Raw genomic sequence first — 19,695 nt, forward strand, 5'->3', positions numbered from 1 at the left:
TATATCTCCCGAGTTTTGCTTTGCAATTAAAATATGTTCCGCAAAATTACAGCTATTGTATTCACTATGAATATTAAAGTATTCGCTCATATCAATGCTTTAATATTTTAAAAGGTATTTCCAGATTATATATCATTTTGAAAGAAGAGCGATTGTTATTTCAATGTTCGGAATCATTTTAATTGTAAATGAATACTGCAGTTTCATTTGTAATTACATTTGAAATTCTTACTAAAATATTCTTTTTTTTTCTCTCTCTCTTTATAGGTAAGAAGGCTTTGAATATCCTTAAAAGTTAATTTAAATAGCGATTGTGTGGGCTTCAACATTATATTCCGCTTGCCACTTCTGGTGCAGGTTTGTATTTTATTTTTAAAGACTTTAAAAGGTTTATATAAATATATGAAATGCAGTTGTTCTGCATTTATTTGTAATTTGTGGCTATTTTAGAGCTCAGTGCGTTTTATTAATTAATTATTAAAAGCAGCTTCTTATAGTTTTCGTCATAATTCTTAGTGAATAGATTTGAAGGTGGCAACACTTTTAATTCTTCTCTAAAAAAAATTTTTTTTATTTTTTTCTATAAAAATTGTTTAAACATGTATTAATAAAAATAAGAAATTAAAAAAATCTGAAATTTGAATTCTGAATTGAACTTTTAATTCAAATTAATTAATTAATTAAAAGAAGTAATTTTTAAATAAAATACTGTTAAATTTTACTGTAATTTTTTTTAACTCCACTTTCTCTAAAAAAAAATAGAGCAAAAACATTAGTTAAAATTAGTTTTTTTTTAAAGTCAGAAATTTAATGCAATTAAAACTAATTATTTATTTGCTTAGGTAAATACTTGAGAGATTACAGAATGTGAATCTATCAGAATCCACTACACTTCTACAGTTTTTAAAGTATATCCTAATAAATACAAACAGGAAAATGATAAAAATCATAATGAAAATTTATTATTATGCTATTTACCTCTCAATTTCACTGAAATAAAGGAGGTAAAGAACCACCATGTCCATCTATCCACTACGAGGAGAAATCCGCTCTGTCTCCTTCAACTTTTCACACTACTAGTGAATGAAATAAAAAAATACGTGTAATATATTTTATGCCTTCTAAATTTACAACATAATTGCGTTATATTATTTTTTCAACCTTTTTTTTAAATTCTGATTTTGTATCTGCATTTTTTCGTGATAAATGTAATTGTAATTTTTCTTCTTCTTTTCTCCCCCCCCCCTTTCCTCTGTGTGTGTGTGTCCAGAATTGTTTTTGGTTAAAAAGTGAAGAAGCCAGATTTTCTGACTGATGGTTTTCTTCCCCTAAAAATCTAATTAAAATTAGATAAAAAAAAATTGTCTCATACAATTCCCTGGTTTTCATATTTAATAAATAAAGTTTTCTTTAAAGTATAATTGAAAGTTAGGGGAAAATAGGGCGATAGAAATGATGAAATTGAAAGCTTGAAGTGTTATCACCTTATTTTTTTTTCTATGCATTTATTTCCATTTTTAATTTTTCTTTATTTATCAAAGACTTCAAATGACATGCAAACTTTTATGAAATGAGGACAATACATTCCTTCATCTGCTGTTCGTTTCCGAACCCTTCCGCCATTTTTGCATCCCATCACTTGAACTCTTCCGACTGAATAGTGCAGGGGTGGGAAGGTGGAGAATGGGGAGAATTTAAGTGGTGGGGGAGGGAATCGAAAAATCGAAATGGGAATGTACTCGTTCTTTATTCCAGACGGCTTTTAATACAAAGTGGCAACAACAAATATTTGCTTTTCAAGTTTGGGCCACGGTTTGATTGTGGTGTGTGCTAGGGTCAGACAACACCATTACCATTTTAGAAAGGGGATGTAGATGACAGCGAAGATCAAACGATTTTTTTTTTCTTGTTCTTTTTGAAAATTCAATTCAGTTATGGATTACGTGTGTATTTTACATAATTGTAGACATACCTTTGCAAAGCAGAGGGTGCTTTACCCATCATGGCCAGATGCAAACATTCTGAAACACGCTGTTTTGGCATCATGGAATAAAAAGAAATCAGAAGTAAAAGTCATTAAACCCGGAAAAAACAGTCCCTTTTTTTATGTATTTGTTGTATTCGGTATGGATAGTTTTTGAGTTATTGAATAGTTATTTATTTTTAGGTTGTTTGCCTTTACTGGTTAGTGCTCGATTTAAAGTTTTGTGAAATGTCATTGTGTGTGGCAGTTTTATTTGCTTACCCTGTCAATCTTGATGCATGGTATGATAATTCTATATATTACTGGAATAGAAACATAACAGGCTGTGATGTTTGTATAAAAATATACTGAAGGACTGAATCGGAAAAATTTTCTTTTGATATTATTGAAACCTAACATTCTGGTCAAAATAGTTTGAAGATTCTGATTTAATGAGGCATATCATGTATACATTCCATGAATGAAATGTTTTCCATTGAGAATTCATTTTGCTTCGTGAAGTGCTGAATATGTATTATAGAATTATAGTATGTTCAATGTATATATTATAGTTTATTAAGTTCGAAAACTTTTGAAAAACATATGGGGTTTTAATTTGCATTTAATTAACATATCGTTTAATTGAGAAATAATTTCATGTAGCTAGCCATATTTGTAATTGAGTATAAAAATAAAAATTTTGAAAACTCTCGCACGCTGGTAAACCATCATTCACGATCCATGTATCCCCCCCGGGGGGGGCACCTCGAAATGAGGATGAGATGCTTCCGGTATGGTGGTTGGATCTCGCCACCCTGGAGGGTAAACTAATAGGTGGGGGATCAGGCTCCTCCCATCGATGACGGGACGTACTTCCTTCGGGGAGGGTTGTACCGTGGCCGGTGACGGCCCTTAGGACTCAACCACAGTTCCCGCCAATGTTGCTGTTGCGGCGGTCCGGTCATTCAGTTTTATGGTTTAAATCCGTGTGCCTTCGGGCGGGTCGGAGAGTTAGATGGGTGACTTCACGATCCATGTATTAAATAATATGACTTTGAAATTTTGGCAAATCTATATTTGGAAATAAGTAAATCGATGCACATGTTTGCATATTATAATTAAAAAGTTGGAAATTGTTCTCTTTCCCCCCCCCCTTAATTTTCTCTGGCAATGACAACGTTCTAACAAGTCAACTGTATTAGAGAAATATTAATATTTTGTTATTATTATTATTATAGTAATATATATTATTATTATATTATTAGAGAAATATTAATATTTTATCAATATAATTAGTCAAATTCCTGTATATTTCGTATGGTTATTTAATTATTATACTATTTATGAAATTGAACACCAGCTTCAATTATATTATGGTTTGTTGTATATTCTGGAGTCACATTTGACAAATAAAAGCAAATACATATTCACAGTAAAATAAAAAAAAAATATTGGCCTAAAATAAATTATTAATAAATAGAAAATATATTGAAAAATATATAAAACCAAATTGATCATCTTATTAAAAGAACGGCCTCTTAAGGTTCGCTGCCTAGGACTTCAGAATACCTAAATCCGCCATTACATTTTTGCATATATTTCATAATTTTATTTTCATTTCAATTTTAAATGTAGTAATTTAGGTTCTAAATTCTTGCTGTTCTTTTTATTGTTATTTATTCTATAATTAATTCAGCTGACCAAAGTTTTTCAATTTCAATTGGTTATACCTAAAACATTGAAGTGGGGACAGTCCAAAAGAGTGAAAAGGTGAAAACGAATCTACCCCTGTGATCAAGAATGTCTAGACATTTTAATCTTGAATCGAATATCTTGTGTATAGAGTTTTAATGATTTAAAATATAAAGGAAAATTAATAATATCCAAGGAAACTACTGCCTTTTTTCACTATAAGCATATTAAGTTTTTCAAAAATTGAAAAAGAAAATTCTTTAAAAACATTTTTGGTAATTTAATTTAATTATTTTTAAACATTTTAAAATTTTTTCCAAGTATCAACATTTTGCATAAATTACTGAATATTATTGAACATTTTATTCCAAACCAGGATAAATTTAAGTTTTCAAGGAAGGACAACAAATTCAAATGACGGACTATCCATATAATTCAGGACATACAATAATGTGGGTTATTTTCATTTATATATTATATTGATCGCTAATAGACATTTTTTTTTGTTTGACAATAAACGTTCAAATTTCAAAAAACACTAAATAGACTTCAAGACATTTATCCTAATTTGTTGTTTTTGGTACTATAACCCCAATGCTTTGTTGTGAAAAAAATAACTTCAATCCATTAAACTCAATCTATCATTTTAAATGCAATACTGTTTCATTTCTAAATCAAATTATCTTTCCACAACTAAAATAACAAAACGTGAACCTCTGAATATAAATCCTTCACTTAGCAAGAAAATCTATCAATATAAATCCCATTTTTTTTCCAAATAAAGCATTTAAATAAAGCCACTAAAACCTGTATCGAATGTTAAAAGTGAAAATCGAAAAAGAAGGCTTTGTCGCCGAAAGAAAATATTTGTGGCATTGTTAAAATAGCTTTCCAAATTGTTCCATTCGCCATTTTCTTGTTGTTGAAGTTCGTTACTTCATTCCACTTCGTTAGAGAACCCTCCGGGGAAGAAATTAAAGACAGAGCCTCAAAGAGAAGAAACAATTTGCCGTGAATGGTTTATATACATTTATTTCCCTCCGATTTTTGTTTATTTCTTCGTCTTTTTTAGTTGTTTTGTTGCTGGATTTGTAGGCATTAGGTGTTAGCACTAACTTGATAAAAGCTTTTGACATCAAATCGTTCATTTCATTTCGATTTCCTTTTCGTCTCTTTCGTTCCCCCTTTTTTTTTTCCTTTTTATCTTTGGAAGATTCTATTACTTCGTTTAGATCTGAAGATATAACAGCTTTGGCGCGTTTGTCGCCAAATCTTCAGTCTATAAGTAACGGTTTTTGACGGAAGTAAGAAAGAAAATTGAAGTTGAAGAAAAATATTTTTTTTTATTCCATTGGAATAAATAATAAAGTAATAAATTTTTGAATTAGCTGAAATTTGTTAGAAATTTTGAATTTAAAATTCTCAGTATTAAATTTTATTGATTATTAAAGTTGGTTTTCCATCATCTTATTCTTGAATAGATTGCATTCTATCATTCTTAATTCAATTAATTCTTAACTAAATTCTTATTATATTCTTTCTTCTTCGTATATTAAAAAAATATTTAATTAGATTTTTGATATTTTATAAATTAATTACTGTCTTTATAAATAATTATTTTTACATATAAATTAATGTTTTATATATTAATAAATTATATTAAAATATTCTGATATTTCAAACCCCCATTGGGCATTTTATTCCATCCGTCGGAAATGAATACATGACCATTTTGTTATTTTTCTAAATATTTTGTAATGCTCGCATTTTTAGAATATATTATCTTTAATTTATAAGCAGCAAAATAATATTAATGCCTCAAACAATGTAATTGTTAAATTGTTATTATTTAAACTGTCATTTTCCAAATAACGTATTTGTATACTTAATATTTATTTAGTATACTTGTAAACTTTGATAATAATGTATTGTATGGTCATGCGTATTAATAAATTTATAGTGTAATTATGGAATGAAATAATTTGCTCAATGATAACATCATAGATACATTATATGCACAAGATACTAGTGATAATTCTGTGTTAAATTATCAGAAATATTTGCATCTTTTGGTTATTATGAGTGTTGTTACTCTTTTTTAATGTTAGTCACAATTTGTATTCAGTACAATTAATTCTTATCTTTTATGTTTTATTTCTTTTGTATTTTATTAAATGCTAAAAAATTAATGGATTTGTTTTATGTTAAATTGCAAAGAAATATAGATATATAGAAATTTGCACAAGTATTGTGCCTTTATTTTAGAATAATATGTAAATTAATGTCAATTTATAGTCATGGGTTTAAATATTTTAAAATAAAGTGATAGTGATAAAAAGCTGATAACTTGTAATCTTCTTAATCAAAATGAATAATAAAAAAAAAGAAAGAAAGAAAGAAATTCTATCTTAATTAAGATCATGGCTTATATAGCATCTTTATAAGTATAAAGAGAAGTGAATGTAATATCTATTATTCTTTTATATAACTGATAAGAATTGTTTTCAGAATTAAAAATGGAATGTTATGATTGGAAATTTATAGATGTGTTTATAAAACAAAATGGCAATTCGATGGATCACGTAAATTGATATCCTTTTCACGTTTTCCATGCTTGAATTTCTAAACAGATGAGATAAAATATCTTCGAAATTTTAAGAAAAGAGGCGATCTGAACATACTTAAGAATTTTAAATTGCACAACACGTTTCCAATTCGAACACGTAATTGACTTTCAGATTGAAAATCCAAATCTCGCTCAAGAAAACTTTTGTCGAAAAAAAAATCTGTTCTAGATAGAAAACAAAATAATTTTCTGATTTTTGTTATTCTTTTTTTTTATCGTCTGCCAAGTCACAAAGCTGGCAAGTTTTTTTTTTTTTTTTTTTTTTTTTGTCGTCTGCGTTTATTTATTTACTTTATTTTTTTCTTAACTGCAGTCGTTCTGTAATGGTCGAATAGGAATGCGATCAAAATAGAAGAATATTGAGTAAAATTGAGGTAATACGCTTTCGCATGTACACACATACACACACCCACACACTCATACATACGTGTACACATCTATGGAGGTGAAGATAAAAATTCCAACAACAGAAAATCTTTCTCCGAGAATATAAAAGGGGCGAGAAATAAAAGAAGATTGAAAATGTGACACTTTAATTCCGGTGATCTGAAAATCGTTGTCAGATTGTATAAAGCTTCTATTTTCTCCAGCGATCTCTTTCCTTGGTGCTATTCTTTCCGTAAATAAAATAAATAAAACATAAAAGAGGGAAGAATTTTCCCTTTTTTTCTTTCCCTCTATTCCATCCAATATCCCTTTTTGGAAGAGGCAATATTCGAAGCTGTTTCTTCTCTCCCCTCCCCCATTCGCCCCAAGTTTAAATCGTGAGGGGAGGGGGAGGGGGGGTGGAGAATAGGAGAAATTGCCAGGCATAATACCTTTTTAACTCTTAATGTACATTCAGCTGAGTGGAATGATATATGCATAAAATCCAGCTTTTGTTATTTAAATGAATTCCGGTACAGTGATTGAGTATAAACACGGTGAATTATTTCGAATTTGTTAGATTTTTGTCAGCAAATAAAGAGTTCTATTTGCTGCTGAGTAATAAAAGAAGCTTTGGGAATTGTTTCTATTGTCTCTCTCGACACAATAGTTCTCTTCTGAACCAAACTTTTCTGTTGTAAAGTACAATTATACCAAGTTCAGTTTTGAGAGAGTTATTTTAATGAGTTACGTACTGTGTAATAGAGTAGAATTCATTCCTTTCGATGAAATTGCCTGTTTTATCTTTTGCTGTTGAAACTGTACTCAATTTAATAAATGAGGCTATATTGTCAAAGTGTATTGTTTTTGAATTAATATTGCATGTGCGTTATACAGTTTGTGAAAGAAAATATTTACAATAATTTCCTTATATCCACCAAGTTACTTTAAATGAGTTACTGTTTAGTGATTTTAATCGCATTCATGTTTATTTAAACACTTTTTTTTCAGAGTTATTATTAAATGGCTTATTTTGCCAGCATTTCAATTGTGCATTTTAAATGCAAGGCTAAACTATTCTAGAAAGTAATAACTTTATTTTAATTAAGTAAATGGTTTGGGATTCAAATATTAAATGAAATTTCTTTTAAAATTCAATAATTGTTGGCTATTTATGTTATTGTAGTAGTAGATGTTTACAATTTTAGGAATTGTTCGAAAATATTCGAATAAAAAAACAATAATGCGATTAATATTAAAAATTTCCTAATGGTCGATCTATTTTCCTTATTTGTTCATTCATTAACCTGGATCTTTGTTTCATTTTAAAATTTAAAACAGTCTTTCATAAAAGCAATTTATAAAATGAAATTCATTGTTGGTAAACATCATTTCACAATTATATTAAATAATCATAACAAAGTTAAATTGACAATAAGTGAGTTTAAAAGTAAATAAATACAGAAAGATTTAAATTTCTTTTTTTATTCCCAGATGTTTAAAGGAAAAACAATATAAATTGATAGAGTTTGAAAATACTAAAAAAAAAAAAAAATACTTTCTTGCACTTTATTTATATCAATATTGATTTCTGAAATAAAAGATGTTTTCAGAAAGTATATAAGATATTTAAATATCTATCTTATTTTTTTTAATTTCATTTAAAAATAAATAAAATACTTGTTATCGTATAGTGATTATTTTTTACGAAAAAAATTGTGTCATTATTTTAAATGTAAAAGGTATTATAATTTATTAACCATTATATTTAAATTATTATACGTGAGTATAAAAATATAACAGAAAAAAACACTTTAAAACACACACGTACACATTGAGAAATTGATTTTGAGCTTTTTTGGTAGCATATGTGCTTATTACTAAATCAATATTCAATATAGTAAAATTGATAAAACAATAAGATTAGCTATATTAAGGTTATATTTTTACATTTAAGATATTCTTCTTATATGAGTATAAGTTTGAAAAGCGTAAGAAAAACCGATTTCACTCGTCCAAATAAATTCAAATCTCATGTATATTGTCGGGATGAAAACTGAAGATTGGCTTGTTAGAAAAACTTGTTTACTCCATCTTGGCTCCATGCGACTACTGTTCTAGTAAGTCAGTTTTCCACTTTAGTTCTTCCAGAGAGTACAAACCAAATGATGTTTTGGAAGATTCTAGAATTTCCAAATTCCTAGTTTTACTTTGGAGTTTGCCATAAATCGTTATGTCATGCTATATTATGCCACTTATGCTATTCTATGAACAAAAAACAACAACAACAAAAAAAAAAGTGAACACAAAAAATGTTAATTTTCTTAATGATACTTTCAACAGCATTCTACTGCAAGTTGCATTTTTGGGTGTCCATTTTGGAATAGCTTCAAGAATTTCTTGAGAATAAAATCGCCAAATGGTGCCAGTTTTGTTTTTTAAAATGCAGACTGTAAAATGAACTATTTCGCCATGATGGTGGAAATGCTTTTAGAAACATTCTAATGTAAGTATTTTGAACATCTCCTAAGAAAAAAATCATTTAAAAAATTATAAAAAATGATACTAACATTATTATGACATAGTTATTTAATAATTTTAAAATAATACTTTGTTTAACATTGCGACGTTATGCTATTCGAAAGCGTTGCCATCCAATTTTTTTTATTCTCCAATTACATTGCATTCCTCATTTCATGATTTATTTCGTAAAACAAAACCTTTATGCGAAATCTAAAAATAAATCGAAAGTTGTGTTCAAAACAATAGTACTATACCAGGACGAGAAAAAAAATCAGAGAATTATGGGAAAAAATTCTGTAACTATATGTACATTCACTTTCATTTTCTACATACCTAAACGTAAATATAATATCTATGTAGCATTCAAAGGCAGCACGAAACAGCTTTTCCTTGCCATTCCGAATCAAAGCATTTATTGAAAAAAAAAAGTAATGGAATTGAAATTGCGCTTTGCGGCGAAACTACTCATTTTGTATTCATAAGTTCTTTTTCGTATCACCCCACATCATTTTCCATTTTCTGTTCCCCACCCCCATCCCTGTATTTCGAAATAAATAAATATATATGTATATATTTATACTATTCTTTGAAGATGTATAGTACATACCTACGTACCTTGATTTATCCTTCGCATTTCGTGAGCTTCTTTCCCTTTTTATTTTGTTCTGTCGAAATCCCTCAGGGGCATGTTAGGGGGGAGGTCGTCAAAAATACAAAAGGCAACAAATATTGCTTCTCTGGCGTGGGTCAAAATAATGAGGCCAATAAAATTTTAAGAAATATGCCAAAAAAATTATTGTACTTTTTATTAGATTTCGCATTCATCAATATTTGCTACATATAAAAGAGCAAAACTAATTGAAAGAAGGTTAAATATTTTATTTTCACCTCTAAATATTTTAAATGTAAGAATCCTTTGTTTAAAACATTATGCTATATTTGTTTTTAAAAAAATAAATTTCATTTTTTAAAATGTTTATAAAGAATTGTTTGTATTTAAATGAGCAAGTTAAAAGATTAATAATGTAACTGACATCTTCCATGGTTTTGTTCTGATAGCTTTTTACAGTTCTCTTAAATTATTCTTAAGAAACCAATATAAATAATATTGGAAAAGGTTTTTCAAAAGACTGGATTAAAATAAAATATTATTGTGTTAAGAAACCCATCATTACTTGCCCTTAATGTTAGGTTTAAAAAATTTATTTAAAATCATTACGATTTTATTTAACAAGTTGTGTATATTTGTGATTGTAAGTTTAAATTTGAATTCTTCAATTCATAAGTCTTGAATTTCTTGAGTGAAAAGTTGATATTGAATAGAAAGAAAAATTTATTCCAATTTGAAAATTGTTTAATTTATTTTCAAAATAATGAAAATTTTATTTATTGTTAGGAAAAGCATATACATTGTGATGTTTTAAATAAGAAATCTTAGGGATATATTAGATGGAATATCGGAGTTTACTGCAAAATTATTAATGCTTTAAAGTTGTCAATATATCAAAATATGTAAGGATAAGCAAAGAAGCCTTTGAATTTGAATCTGTCCTTTATTTGAAATTGAAATAATTATTCGTTTCCATTTATTATTTAACTCAGAGAAATAACTTTAAAGCTAGTATTATACCTATAGATAGCATTTCGGTCTACTAGACATTGATCAAAAATATTTTTTACCTTGATGGTTTTGAGCCGAAAATATTATTTAAATATTATTATTTAATTAGTATACCCATGTAAAATAATATGATTAAATATTAATTAAGATTCAGCGTGCAAAACTATCTGCTATGTTATGTTTTAAATCATATTACTTTAAGAATCAGAACATATCAGAATCATTTTATTTTAAGAGTACTTCTATTACGCCAGCAAATTTGTCTGTAATTTGAATTTAAAATTATTATTTAGTTTAAAAAAATAAATTCTTACTTACATGAAAGTTAATTAATCTAACCTGAGTAAACTATTATAATGTTTATCTCATTTGCTTTCAATGTTTGAGCTAAGTAAATGTTATTTATGGACGTTGGAATGCTGTCTAATTTGAATTATTTTCTTTTTCAAATCATGTAAAACTATCTTGCATTAATTTTCAGTTATACTAACAGGAATTCTTTGTTTATTTTTCATTCAATTTGAAGCGAATTTAATTATGTAATTAATCTTTCTGTTAAGAACATGAAATAGTACGAATGTAAAACTTCATTTTCTTTATATATATTTATATTCATACTAAATGGATGCACTTTATTTTTCATACTAAGCATTCGTTAATTTTATTCAATTTGGAACATAAAAATATCTTTGTATTCGCTTTTCCTCATTCATGTTCTTGATTCTTTTTCATTATAGCAAAACAAATTTTTACTTCTTATCTTTCGGAAAGAAATATTGAATGTTTGTCTTAAAAACATGTAAATTAAAACAAACTCATTAAATATTAATCAAACTATTCAGTTAAATGTTCAAAATTTAAAAAAAAAAATCAAACGAGAAAGACTAAATTTACTGCCGTGTTTTCTTAACTTTATCTCTATAAACAATTTCGTAATTAAACGATGAAATAATGAAGTAAGAAAAGAAAAAAAATATTTTCAAGCAATTAGTGGATTGCAACTTGTTCATCGTTAATATATGCGATGTAATCTTCCCCATTAAAAATAACATTCCAAAAAATATTTTAAGGAATAAAGCCTTTCTGTGCCTTCATTATACCAGATTTTGTCTTCCCAACTAAAAATTAAAAGCAGATGATAAAAGAAAGAAGGAAAAAAACTACACTTTTTGCTGTGATAAAATGTCGTCTGCCGAAAAAAAAAAAGTAATGAACGCTTAAAATTCTCACAAAATAAATCGGGAATGATTTTATTTTAATTCTTTATAAGGTAAATTCATTCTTTTTTTCCTCCTCTCCTACTTCCGCCATTGTTTTTTAGGGTCAATTAAAGCAGCGTTAATTTTCAACATCTTACCATTAAAGCTTTACAGAGATCATAATATGCAATCTGGGGGGTTTGTTTCATTAGGGTTTTAAGCTTATAATTACTCGGAAATGATTATTCTTTTTCTCATTTGTTTCATCTTAGCGTTATTTCTAATTTTCTGCTCCTGATCTTGTCACTATTGAATTCTGTAAATGATTTATGCATGCTTCCGAGGGGGGGGGGATGGAAAGGAGGGTAAGATGATTTTTTTCCCCTTGCGCTGTCATTATTATTATTATCCTTCTTCTATTATTTATGTATTTGCGAAGAGATAATTAAAGTTACAGCATGTGTTTCGATGTTTATTTAGTTCATTAATTATTACTTTTTGAATCCCATGCGACTTTCATAAGCTCCTCTTTTTGTGCCGTGTTTTCCCAAGTTTGTTTGTTCGAAATTTGGGAAAACAGAATGAATGCAAAAGATTATGCGAGACCTGAAATTTAATTAAAAACAAATCTTTGCTTTACGATTTCAAAACAAGGCTATTATGTTTAAATATGAAGTGTAGCGGTGAACGGATTGAAAATGTGCTTTTTTTTTTCTCGAGATTCTTGACTTAGGGAGAATATATATATCCAACATCTATACTTTAAAACACTTTGTATGTGTGCACGAGTATTATAGAATTTCTGTTTCTTTCATTTCCAAATACGTAGAAAGAAGAAGAGAGTTAAAAAAAAATTACATTTTTCAAACCTAAAATCCGATTCATTTTCTAAAGCTGCATAATAAATGTGTTTTAATGAAAGAGATATTTGTTATTTTTTTTCCTTCAGTAGATGAAATTTATGTTTAATAAAGATTTCATTAAAACTTTGACTGAGATTTTACTTCTTGGAAAGCTTATGGTTTTAATTCTGAAAATACATTTTTATTTCGTAGAATTTTAATATGACAGCGCACAAAATCCTTAGAACTTTTAAACCACGTTTTTCAATTTGCTAGCGACAGAAATTTGAAATGACTTCGGTTCTTCATTAACAAAACTGAATGGAAATATATTTTGTCTTGCTTTATTTTTTTAGTGAAAAATTATTCCATGGATATTAAAATAGTTATTTAAGCTTTTATTAAAAAAGGCCATTTTAGAAATTCAATTTGTGCTATTCCTATTTTGTAGATATTCGCATTTAATTAATTGGTTTAAATAGAGAATTGAGGAGTTTGAGATTAAAAGAAACATACTGCGATATTGCAGTTTAACATTTTTGTAATGCCATTTGCAGTGTTATGTATTTTGAATCTAATTTAAAAATTATAGAATTTTTTTTTTCGGAACATAATTTAAGTGAAATACATTTTTCGAAATGTTTCTAAAATTGTGTTCATTTTCTTGAATCCGGTTAATTTTTTTTCCCTTGATGTAACCTTTTCAATATATCATGTATGTTCATTAAAATGCATTCGAAAATTCAAGTTCTAATTCCAAAATTTCTTTTAAAAGTGCCCTTAAAATGTAATACGTAAATATTTATTTGTAAAATTAAACACATTTTTGCAAGAATTGTTTCATAATAATGCAAGAATTGTAGCAAAGTGTTATATTTTATTGGAAGTTATGCTAATTAAATGTTACTATTCAACTTTTGCTTTCTGGTAACAATACTATGTATTTGCTTACTACTTATTTCAGTTTTAAAATATCCTTTTAATCTCATATAAGCTAAAATTTTTAAATTCATAATGAAGTTGAAAATATGAATTTTGATATCTCTGAATTTTTGCTCCAGTGAAAATCTTTTAATTAAAATGCTAAAATATTTCCCATAGCATACTAATTTAGAATACATAATTGAATTCTTGGAATCAATATATTTAAGTTAATCTTAATATTTATGATTAATTAGTAATTTCTTTTCTTTTATATTTTATATTTGCAGATATTAATATTAAAAAATGGTTTAGTATTTTTACAGCCAATGGTTAAATATTATTGCAGTAAAAAAAACAATACACGTATCACAATGTAAACTTGAATTAGCATTTGATATAATCATTTTTACTGTTTTAAAATTTGTTCTATTTCATTTAATTGCTATAGTTTTATTCTTTTGTTGAACATGCATTTTCATTTTACCTTAACAATTTTATAATTTTATTTTTTATTTTATTTTTCCATAATTTTTTTTTTCTATTTTCCTTTTTTTAAAAAAAAAGTATAGTTGTTCTTACAAATGATTTCGCAAACGAACTATCTAATAAATAAATTCTTTTCTCTTAAAATATAAATCCACGGAACATTTCATCTGCTTTGAATGGCAAGAGTCAAGCGTCGAAATTGGCGGGAAATTTATTGCCTATATAAAGGCAATGTTCCTTTGTTATTTCTGAAGTTAGGAAACAGGCGTTTCGAAACGTAAATGCCTCATGCAAATGCCATTTGACAAAATGGAATGTTTGCCTTTCCTGTGAAGGTTGTGGGGACAGATCGTTTGCATTATTTAGCGAGATGGTTAGAGGACGATTTGGACATTTTCGAGAATGTTTCGTTGAAAAGGAAGTGGTTATGATTTTGAATACCCGCTGCTCAAGTCAGAAATTAAAGTTCCCAGAAGACACTGCGTGCGATTTGAATTAAAAGTGTTAGGAATATACGAATTTCATTAAGTAATATTATACATTTTTACCATATTAGCGGAAAATCATGGGTTATTTTAATTTTTAGTAAATTTACTTTAGTGTGTTTATGAATTATAAAAAAAAAGTCATTTAATTTAATATTATCGTGATTTTTAATTATTTTTGTAATGCTTTTTATAATAAACAAACTTCAGCTAAAAATAAATACATTTTTTTTTACTATTTTCTAATTTTTATTTTATATTATAATTTCTAATCTACATACTTTTTATTATATTCTATTTCCTATTAATTGTTTTCTAAAGTTTACTCTTATATTAGAAAAATTAATGACCTAATGTTAGATTTTTTTTTAATAATTTAATGACGCTTGGCATTCTTGTTTATGTACATTAGTTTTCAGTATCACTGTAATTGTTTTAAAATTGAGGTTACTTATTTTTTTATAATATATCTTCTCAAATATAGAAAAGGAAGGATGATAAAAATTATTCGAAGATTATCATGTAAAAGTTTTAAACTTTTAAAAAATTATTTATCATTTCCCTGCTTCCAAATAAATTATAGCCTCTTCAAAAATCTGGACTTTTAAAACATTTTACAAAATACTTAATATTTCTACATGTCTTATAAATAGACTTTAAAAAAAATCAAGAAAGAATTTTTTAGTTTAAATCTTTTTAATTTAAATATTGCGATTTTAGAATGCCTCAATAATTTCCTGCCGACATTTATTTGATGCCAATTTTCCTATAAACTATAATTATTTCTATATTATAACACCGGATTATAGTATGCGTTTAATTTATGCTGAATTATATTATTATATTTTAATTTGTGCTGAATTATATATAAAAAACTTTTTACAACAAATCATAAAAACTGCTTTATAACTAAATAATACATGAAATCATACATTCTTTAGATTAATTTATAAATATCATAATAATTCTTATGATCTTTTTGCATTTAACGCTGATTTTAATGAACGCAGTTGATATGAAAAACCTTTGTAATTATACCACGAGATGAACAATTTAGACATTTTGCGGCACCAATTTCAGCATTCTCATGAGAAAGCTTTTATTTTAAAGTTGTATTTACAATTAATTATTGCAAGATATACTTAATATTGTTTCGAATTCATTTAATTGACAAGTGTTCGGGTCTGCTTTGAATTTGAACTTACCGTTGATTTCCATTATTCTAAAAATTTGATAATATGATGAACTTGAACTCTTATTAACCGGAAAGGTTCACTTTTGTCCATATACAACGTTTTGACGAAATAATATTCTATGTTCCTATTTTTTCGTATCAATTTATGTGTCATTTATTATTAGTTAAAATATTGTTTCTTGTTCTTTTTAAAATTTTTTCAATTCAGCTCAAAATCTGACAAAAACATTCACAAAAAGATTTATCAAAGACCGGATTTTCAAAAATCCTTTCTTTCACGTTTTGAGATCAGTAGAACAAGACTCATAATACCGCGTTCTCTTACATCCTGGTACAATCTGCGCTCGCTAGATGGCGCTACATCGAAAATCGCTTAACCGGAATAAGATGATGAGAATAGAAAACGGAGAAAGGAGCGTGGAGGGAGTGGAATGGAGGGGGGGGGGGGGCAAAGATAATTTGGTGAAATGGAAAATGATGAATCACGTGTCAACCAATGGGAGAAGAGCATTTGCTCTATCAAATGACGTTTTTAAAAGATCCATTAATCAAACAAATATGGTGTTTATAGAAAATAAGAGCAAGAGCGTAGATGTAGCTGTACCTAATTCGTGGAGTTTTGCCAAAACGGCTCTATGTCGGATGAATTTGTTTAACCCTTTCGTTTCGTATAAAAGACTGGGAATGTAATTCTTGTGTTACAATTTTGATTGATCGCCATGTCTGGTTCGTGCCATGGGAATTTGACTCAAATTCGATAAATTATGCTTCATTTGTTTTCGTTCAGAGAGATGAAAAAAGTTAATTAGATGGGAATGAGAGAATATTTCGTGGCTAACTATTATTTATCGTAATTGTATAGATATTAAGGGGAATATTGCGACAATATGCCCTTCGTGTTGGAATTGTGACAGTCTAATAAAAGTTTGATAAACAATTCGAAGACTTAGACGATGGAAAATTTTAGATTATTAGATATAGAAAATAAATTTGTTTTCATTACTATAAATGCGGTTAAATAGGAATGGGATTATGAATTTAATTACTTAAAAATTGAATAATGTTTTTGTTTTTTTATTCTATTACGAAAGTAAAATTTTCTTGAGGTTAACAAAAGATGAAAAATTATCTGCGAGATAGTTTTAATAATTCAAAATAAGCAAAAGAAACATTTTAGTTTTAAAACTTGTGACATGAATCGTATAAATTAAGAAATGTTTTTCTATATAAATTCATATAATAGCCTTAAAAACGATTTATTTATGCCAAACGATAATTTGGCATATTTTTTATTTATTTAATCGGTTGAAATATTTTTCAAAATAAAATATATAATTAAATCATTGAAAGTATATAATTTAATTATTTCTAATATAGATCATTCGATTGAAGTGCAATCAGTTATTTATTTATTATATTTATTTATTTATAATATATTATTATTAAATATTTGACCTATTAATTCCTTATAGAAGAGGACATTTTTATGAAAATACAGGAATGCAAAAAGTAATCGTCAAAATATAATATTTCTAGAATATTTATGAACGTTTATTTAATTATTATAAGAATTATTCAATTTTTAAAAAAATCGTTTGCGATTTTAAATTAAGAATTTAATTTCCGCTTAAAGCTGGTTTTTATTGCCTGGTTTGGTTGGTGATAGATTATCCAAGATCCATGAATTATGTATTCGGAAATGTTTAAAAAAATTATTCGAAAGAATTTGAATGAATTAAATGAATATTTTTTTTTAGTATGAAGGAATTGATTTTAATATCCAAAGAATACTAAGTCTGACGATGCACGTAAAACATAAATGTATTTTAATCAGTGCAATGTAATAAAAATTTCTTAAATATATGGCCTCAATTTTTTTATTTTAAAACGGACAGAAAATATACTTTGAATTTTTATCAGATTTTTCGTCTGTATTATTTCGAAGACGCAGTCTAGATTCTGGTAAGAAAAAAAAATATTCCAAACGAAATAATTTCTAAATAAAATTATTCATAACGAAATGCAATATTGATATATGTTTAGAGTAAAAATAATATTTGATGAAGGAAATCTCTAAAATATATAAATTATTAATAAAGGAAGTTTTATTTTTATTTTTTCAGTACTCTTCAACAGCATGCATATTTTAAAATGATTAATGTTTAATAAGTGTTTGCTATTCTTTGTACAAGTTGCGAAAACAAAACGACTTTAGTCATCTAATGAAAATATTTATTTTATTTTATTCAAATGTCAAAACAATAAATTCAGTCATATTACGAAACACTGTTAAACATTCAAAATGCTATTCAACAAGTGAACCATGAGAAGGTTTTTCCTTTCAGGCTTTAATAAAAATTTGATGAAACTGTTTAATATATGTAGGGGAAAAACATCTGAATATTTTCTTATTAAACCTTGTTTTAGATAATAAATTCATATGTCTGCTGACAGAAAATTTATCTAATGTTTATCTATTCATTTTGAGATCTAAAAGAAATTTTTATTACAGATATTACTTAAATAATTAGATAATGTCGTGGTATATTTTTTCTACTTAGTTCCATTGAATCTTCCATTTTGTTATTTTTTTTTTCATTTATTCAATAGCAAACATGTGATAATATGAAAATATGGTGCATTTATCGAATGTTTTTTTTTAATTTCATTGTAATATCTAATTTATTTTTTTCACTAACTTTAAATTCGTTTTTCAGTTGTGTATGAAATAATGATTTATTTTATAACTAATTATTTTAATAATCTTCAGGTCAATAATTTTTATTAATCAGTAGCAAATAATTTTTATTGTTATTTTTTTTTCTATTATATGTTCTGAAATAAGGCATTAATTTTTTTGTTTCTTCTTCTTGTATAGAAATATTTTGTTTTCATTCCGTTTTATTTTTGAAATACAATACGCCAGTTTTTTGCTCGTAATATATAATTTCAAAAATAGAAAGGTCCATTCATGATTAAAAAGAAAAGGTTTTTGGTTAGTATTTGTATAAAATTCTTGCGATGGAATTATATCAGTTTTCAACCTTTGATATAAGTGGTGCATTACATTAGTAATGGTAATATTTTTTTTAATATTAATGTAAAATAGTGGCCTTTTTAATATTTATTATTCTGGTGTATGCAAATTTTGTTCTTTGCATCCTCTTTGAAACTGACTTCGATGGTGGCGGTTACATTGACCATACACTGAGATATTATATTAGATAATGTTTTCATTGACAAAAGACATTCGTTTTAGACCGATAGACATTTCTTATCACAAAAATCTCATGAAGTGAATTCAAAAAGAAAGCTTCAAACAGTTATGGTTAAATGTAACGCCTACAGTTGGCGTGTTATTTTCAGTTGTTTCTGTAGGGAAAATTGTAGAGGGAGAAAAGAATATAGTGCGTCGAATCTGGCAATGAATTGAGTTAATGGATACTCCGTGCGTGCAAGTTTGTTTACTCAGTGACTTGAAACGAAGCAATGGTTGTATCAATTAATTAAAAAAAGCAGAAATTTAGTTATAAATCAGTGTTATTAAAGAAGAAACAGCTTAAGAATAATACATCATTAAAATTCTTAATTAAAGAAACTTCTGTTTAATTAAGAATGTTAATGAATTATTATTATCCCTTAAGAATATTATTTCCTTTATACAACTATTACTTCATTAAGAATATTAGCTAAAAGATATTCTTAAAGAAGCAGTAGTTGTATTAATGAATCAATGTTTTTAAAGCATGTATTAAGTTTAAATTATTTTTTTA

General features: G+C 26.7%; 1 protein-coding gene across 3 annotated transcripts in view; it reads left to right on the forward strand.

Moving 5' to 3' along the window:
* Positions 1-19,695, forward strand: part of LOC129965823 (TOX high mobility group box family member 3-like) — a 269,775-nt gene that overhangs the window by 135,017 nt on the left and 115,063 nt on the right. The window contains exon 2 of one of the 3 annotated variants that reach the window (XM_056080035.1): positions 268-357. The exons of the other annotated variants lie outside the window; for them this stretch is intronic. The gene's annotated coding sequence lies outside the window, so the exon portion shown is untranslated. The remainder of the gene's footprint in view (positions 1-267; positions 358-19,695) is intronic. 3 annotated transcript variants of the gene reach the window in all.

The sequence above is a fragment of the Argiope bruennichi genome, chromosome 4 (genome assembly GCF_947563725.1).
Source record: "Argiope bruennichi chromosome 4, qqArgBrue1.1, whole genome shotgun sequence".
In the NCBI taxonomy this organism is placed as follows: domain Eukaryota; kingdom Metazoa; phylum Arthropoda; class Arachnida; order Araneae; family Araneidae; genus Argiope; species Argiope bruennichi.